At 40.3% G+C, this 6658-nt stretch overlaps 1 long non-coding RNA gene across 1 annotated transcript; it reads right to left on the bottom strand.

Annotated features, from left to right (window-relative positions):
- Positions 1 to 6046: 6046 nt before the first annotated feature.
- Positions 6047 to 6658, bottom strand: LOC118164221. The gene is made up of 2 exons (XR_004749379.1): positions 6601 to 6658; positions 6047 to 6522 (listed from the first exon to the last, which is right to left on the bottom strand). It is a non-coding gene; the product is annotated as an uncharacterized LOC118164221 (long non-coding RNA).

Genomic DNA, 6658 nt, shown 5'->3' with positions numbered 1-6658 from the left:
TTGCTTGGTACCAACTTACTGGTCTTTTCAGAAGAACACATTTTACAATAGCCGGAAAGGAGCTGTCCCTCTTTTGGGGAACCTAGGAGGCAGTCTTAGTGTAAGTAAAAGAGCAATTTGAAAATAATGGAAAAAAAAAATTATTAGACAGGTAGGTAACAACCCAGATACAGTACATTAAGTATGCTGTGAATTCTGTGCAGTTAGAACAATGTGGCAGAAAGCCCTTGCAGAGGAACCAGGGTGGGTTGATTGTAATTAAGGATGGGCCATTTTGTCTGGCTCTTGCCCCAAAACAGATGGAGTTATTCTTGATAGGCTTGTCAAATTTATTCTCAAAGACTTCTAGTCATGGTTACTGCATCAACTGCCTAGGTAATTGATTCTAGTGGTTTAAAATTATTTCACTAAAATTATTTCCTTATGCAATGTAGACCATGCCATCTGCATTTCAGATTTCTCTCGTCCTATCAACAAATTATCCTTTTGTCTTTCATGATCTGTTCCCGCATTTGACTGTTACCATGCCTCTTTTTCATTCTGTAGACTAAACAACACCATGCCTTTGCATCTTTCTGCCTTGGTTTTATTCCTTAGATATTTGCTCATTCTTACTGCTCTCCTCTGGACTTTCTCTAATTTCTCCACATGCTTTTCAAATGTTGTCATGCCCAAAACAGAACAGAAGCCTCCAGCTGGGGCTCACCAAGACGGAGTAGTACAGAACTGCTATCTAAGCAGCTGTTTCCCATCTTGTCTGAGTGCAGAACCCTGAAATTATTTCCTTACATCCTGTGGGTTTTTTTTTTGTTTTGTTTTATTTTCAGAATATTTTGCAGATATTCTTTTGAATTGTATTCCTATTTTCCACAATGCTCTCCACTGTTTGCAAAAGTATATTCATATATTCATAGGTATAGCTATTGCATCAAGCCATCCACTAATGAGCATACCAAGTATAGCCAGAGCCTTGCTGTCTGTCCCTCTGTGCTGACAGTGAGATATTGGTAACTAATCCCCGTATGCTTGTTCACTGCAAAGCAACTTTTCTAAGCAAAATCAGACCCATGGCTGACCCTTTTTATCTGAAGAAACATGAAGCTATTTACTGCCATTCCTTCCTCTAACATTCAATACACTTTGCGCTATAGTGATTTTTTAAATAAGCACCACATTGCTAAATATAGCATTATGACAACTGCTTATATTAATTGCTGTTTATTACTTTATAATGTGTTAATTATAATTTAAAATGATTACATTACAGTTAAACAGCAAAAAGCAACTTAAGATGGAAAAATGAGTTATGCAAAAAAGTATGAATAGCTGTATGGAATCTGAATTTAGTCCTCTGGCCTTATGTGATGTAACGGGCTTTAATTACAAGATCACGCTCCACTTTTTTTCCAGAGGACCGCTGCCTGACTTTTTGAAGAGGATAGTTACACACTCAAGACAGCATGGTCTATTTTAAGTGTCTTTTATACATCTGTGCAGTCCTCCTTTATTTGCTGTGTAACATTGAAATGCTGTATGGGGACCTTCCATCTCCCCTTGGGTTCTCAAAGAGCAATGGCACATAAGTATCTGAATTCTCAAAAATGTAAATTTTTACAATACAAACAGAAGAGTCAAAATTGTCTGTTGTCAGCTAACTCAGAGTACCCAGCTAGTAATGTCATGGGACATCTAGTATTTTACACCATGGATTATGTTCCTATTGTGTGCTCCTATAGTAGCTATGAAGGGTCAACACTTCTGCCAAAGGACTGCAAGTATGTCAAGCCGGAGCCTGGCAGGCACACATCAAGCAAACCATGAGCTGTTAAAATTCACATGCCGATTAATTGGGAGCTCTAGGACAGAGGCTGCCATAGTGTCTAACTCACTGTGTCACCTCAAGCTGCCTCTGTTATAAAAACATCTTTTCCTCCTTGCTCCTCTGCCTTCTGTTTCATTCACATCTTTTAGGGTCTCCATGACCAAGGGTGGGGTTCCCATGGACAGCAGCGTTACTCACCCCGCAGTCCTGACCCACTCCAAAGGCAGATTCTGCTAAGTCCAACTGATAAGGAGGTGTGACTCACGGGGGAAAATGATGCATGATCACAGGATATACAGCCCCTTTTCCACCAGTCAACATAAGCAGGGGATTTAATGAAAAAATGCAATGAAAAGAAACTCTGAAACTTGTTTGAATTTGAAATTTGAACTCTGACACTCATCTTTTTTTTTAACTAAGTTCACTCTAAGGTTGTATTTTCAAATAGCTTAAGTATACTGAAAAAAAAAAAAAAAAGAAGAAGAAGAAAAGCAGAAGAAGAAGAAGAAAAATAAAAAAATAAAAAGAAGAAAAAAAGGAAAAAAGACAGAAGAAGAAGAAGAAAAGTACTGTGGATTGCCCTATGTCCCTTCCACACATGAATCTTCTCTACAGCTTTGTGTGTTTGGATCCTGGGCAAACATTCCCAGGGACAGCAAAAGCTGGGTCTATGACCCTCTCTGTTCAATCTCAAGACTCTGAAACACTCTAGTTCCTCTGTGGTTTATAGCAGTGAAACAAACACAGAATTGTTTTAACATGGATTAGAGAAAAAATATTATTTCACTCCTACCCATGTTTTCAAACATTTGGAAATCCCTTTCTTCTCCATGGGGCACAAAATACTTCAACACTAAGAACAGATTTTCAGTGACTGAAAATCAAGTTTCTGATAAGTACATGACATTTATTACCGTATTGCAATCAGGGTGACCTACAGGGTATATTAATTAGGAGGCAGTGAGTCAGTTGGGTTTGAGCTAACTCTATTGCACGTTTATGAAAAGCAGTCGAGCATTTGAGACAGGACTGAGGTAAATGGATGAAGAACAGGGTGCAAATACAAAAAAAGGTGTAAGGAGCAGTGAAACAGGAGAAACTGGCCCAGGGCCAGGAACCAAGGGCATAAAGAAAAAGAAAATGGGTCATAATAACAACTGCTGCCAAGAACATTGTCTCAAAAGCTGGCACCCAGACAACGTAGCAGTGCTGCCAGAGGTTTATTCCAGGCTGTGTCTGTCAGCTCGCTGCAGGCAGGGCAGCGCTGCGCCTGACAAGGTGGGGCCTGGAAGCAGTTGCAAGGAGTTCATTTTCTTTGGAGATCAGCAGCTTCCAAAAATATTAAAGATGTCAGTTCAATCTTTTATCCCTTCCACAGAGGAAGGTGGATGTATGTAAGGAGGTAGAAGTGGTTAATTGCTCTGCGGTTGTAACAAGGTCCTGTAATGAATTAAACTGAGATGAGTTTAATTGAAACATGGTGTGGAAGGAATTTTTTTAGACAGCAAATGGAGTAAGTGAGATATGGCTATCCCAGAAATAGTGGCCAGCCATTTGGAAAAAAAAAAAAAAAAAAAAAAAAAAAAACAACTTTAAGGGCTGGGTTATGAAGGAGATATGTAAGGAGGAGACTCTTAAGCAAGGAGGAGGTTTTCACTAAGTAAATGAACTGTGCCCTGTGTCAGCTTGTCTGCTGATCCTTTACGTTCACATGGATGATCGCTCTGTATCATTTACAGCCGTCAGATAAAATGCCCATTGCAAAAAGCCCTTGAGTATAAAGATGATGTTCCAGTTGTTATTTCTTTTGTGTGTGTTTTCAGCTTGTGGTTTCCTTGGAGGGAAGCTTGCCGTGCTGTTTGGACTCAATGTACCTAAATACAAATATGCAACAATAGCGGAACACTACAGGGCCCAGAAGGAGGTAAATAAGACCTGTATCTCAGGAGTATGGAGAGGATGCACTTTACTTAACTCCTATGATTTATGTCACATGAGATATGAAAAAGTGGTTTCAGCCTTGTACAATTTACTACTGGAGCAAATTTCGTTCTGTAAAACTTTTCACCGTTTCAATTAAAGCTATTTGAAAGCTTCAGGAGAGTCTTGAGTATGATTATTAGCTTGTATCCTATGACATGCACCGATCGTCCTGTATGGTATGTTCTGCATTTGCTGTATTTAAACTTGATTTTGATTGTAAATGATATGTGAAATTGAACAAGCAAGAAGTCAACACGGCCTTAGGGGTTTTATTCCCCAGGTCAATGAGGTGGGGTGCATGGCAAAGGTGATGTAGGTGTGTAGCCAGATTGTTCATTTAAGTGTCACTTTCTGGTAGCAGAATCAGAAATCAACACTGGTCTGGGCTTGGGGAAAAATACTGGCCCTGTTTTGGAGCTAGGTACAGGGTATTGTGTTAGCAGTGTCTCATGAGGAAAAATCTCAAGAAATAGAGGAGCACCTTAAGAAACTTTGTCTAAGCAGAAAGGTCTCTTGGGTATGTGGGCGATACAAAAAGTCCCCCCTAAAAATAAATTTTAAAATGTTTTTCTTTTGCTGTCACCAACACACTGAAAGCCTCTATGAGTGTGATAGCTCTGTTGTAACACTCTAACACTCCTGGTTTTGTTAGTGCTGTTGGCTCTTCCGTAATCCAGCTGAATAAAGTACCACAACTCTAATGATCCCTTCACTAATTCTTGCCAGGAACAAAATAACCTGCCCCACTGTTATGCTGAGAGACTGGTTATTGACTGCTGTGATAATGGTTATATTGCTGCACATTTAGTTCACCAAAGGCCCGTCCCAGTGTTTCTTAAGGAAATACTGCATAGCTGATCGTCCAGGTGAAAATTTGTCACTAGGGATGGATGAAAATTGTGATGGAGGTGAGTTTTCCTAACAATAACATACAAAAATCAGGCTTGTTTTAACATGGGGGAATAGGAGTTTTTGTCATTTTGAGTTTGCTTTGCATTGTTGAGGCCCGGATTTTAATTCTGGAAATGAATTAGGCGTGAACTCTTGCACTTTAGGTGCAACACAGCTTCCCCTGAGGCCTGAAATGCCAGCTTGTGTCAGTTTGTTCTTTTAAAATTAATGTTTGCTTTGAAAAGGGGCATCTGTAAAATAGACAATGTGCTTTTCCAAAGATTGGGTGTGATATAACAGAATTTTAAAAGGAGATCTCAGCTCCACTAATGTTTCCTGTGATCTTCCACTTGAGTTTGATTCTCATTCATCAAATGCTAGTTCTCTGTAACTGTCCTAAATTTGAATATTTGATACACAAACCTATATAATTACATTTTATCAGGCTTGGATAGAGAAGGGAGTAACCTGAGAGCAACAAGATAACATAGAAGGCTTTGCAGAAACCTCCAGCCTGAGAGAAACCTGAGCCAGAGGAGAATCCAGTTCTCCATAGGAGACTCCATCTCCACCCCTGACTTCTCCATCACTACCACTGCAGTTTTTTGCTGCTGAAGCAGAGCCGGTCCATTTCTAAAACATAATAGCAGATTAGCAGTTGGAGTGTGCATAGTGATGCTTTTCAAGAATTGTTTTAAGTATGTTTTGCAGCTTTTGGCATTGCAAATGTCTTGGTATGACTTCACCATGTGAGCTACAGCCTTAAATCAGCTGTATGTATGTAGTGCAGCCTCTGTTCTCAAGGTAACTGGAAGCACTGGGACAGCTAGCATCACTCATTGCTCCAAATATAAGATACCAAAGCTAGTTATCTTTTATCTAACGAATGTTTTACTCTTAATTTAAGGAACAGAGATGGTGCAGAGACTTCTGAGAGAAATAACATGGACTCTTGGGTAAAAGAAGCCACCTTGGGGTGCAGGGTGTTAAATATAGCTCTGCTGTTCCTTGTCCAAGTTCTGAGTTACCTTTTAAAATTAAGCTTTCTGATTTTTTTTTTCCTTTCAGCTGGTGCCTATAACACTGGCTAGGGGAGACCAGTCCTCTGCATGTAGCACAATAAACCTTTGGGAAGGAATTGCCATTTCCACCATCACTTCTGACATTTCACTGTAAGGCAGAAGATGCCCACCCACACCTTTGGAGAGCAAAGGCTTTCTCGTGATTTCATGAATAAGGGAAGCATAACAAAGGGAGCCGTTGCGGTCAGCCATTTCTGCCTGGATAATATACCCAGGAGGCTCCATTTCCACCCTCCCTGGCTTTTGGCAGGTTGTCTCTTTTTGCTGCTTCTAGTTTGTACCTGCTGGTATCTATGTTGGCAAGATGGGGGTAAGGCTGAGAAACAGGAAACCGGTGGCTAAGATCTGGAGGGAATCTTTAGGAGAGGGGCACACCTGTGAAACTGGGACATTGACTCAATCGGTTTCAACTTGTTGAGAAATAGAGCTGTTTGCTGTACTACTTTTATGAAAGCAATTGAAAGGTGCTTCTTCTTTTGTGGCATCATTTTCTTGTATTTCTTGTCAATCCATGAGCAATCATGACTATGGGCAAGTCATACTGCTGATAATTGTAGAATAAAATCATAGGCCCCCGATACAACTACTTGTCTTTGTCGCTCAGGGGCTGAGGTTGAAGTGTAGGCAGCAGATCAATGTTGTTGATGTGTCTGGTGTCTTGTCTGATGTGGCAATTCTGAACATGCCTCCAGAAAAGGCAGCAGAGCTATGACCCATCCACCTTGTTCCTATGTTCTGACAGCTCTAACTGGGGATCAAGTCTTGTTTTGTGAGGTGCTTCATAAATATCAAATAAAAGATAGCTTGCCAGTAGGAACCTACCTGTAGCTCACAAAAGATGATAAAAGGTCATGCCCTATAAGTGGTGCGGCAGCGTTCA

Source organism: Oxyura jamaicensis, chromosome 3 (assembly GCF_011077185.1).
Source record: "Oxyura jamaicensis isolate SHBP4307 breed ruddy duck chromosome 3, BPBGC_Ojam_1.0, whole genome shotgun sequence".
In the NCBI taxonomy this organism is placed as follows: Eukaryota; Metazoa; Chordata; class Aves; order Anseriformes; family Anatidae; genus Oxyura; species Oxyura jamaicensis.
Note: the sequence above shows the minus strand (reverse complement) of the source record. Positions and strands in the feature narration are given on the sequence as shown.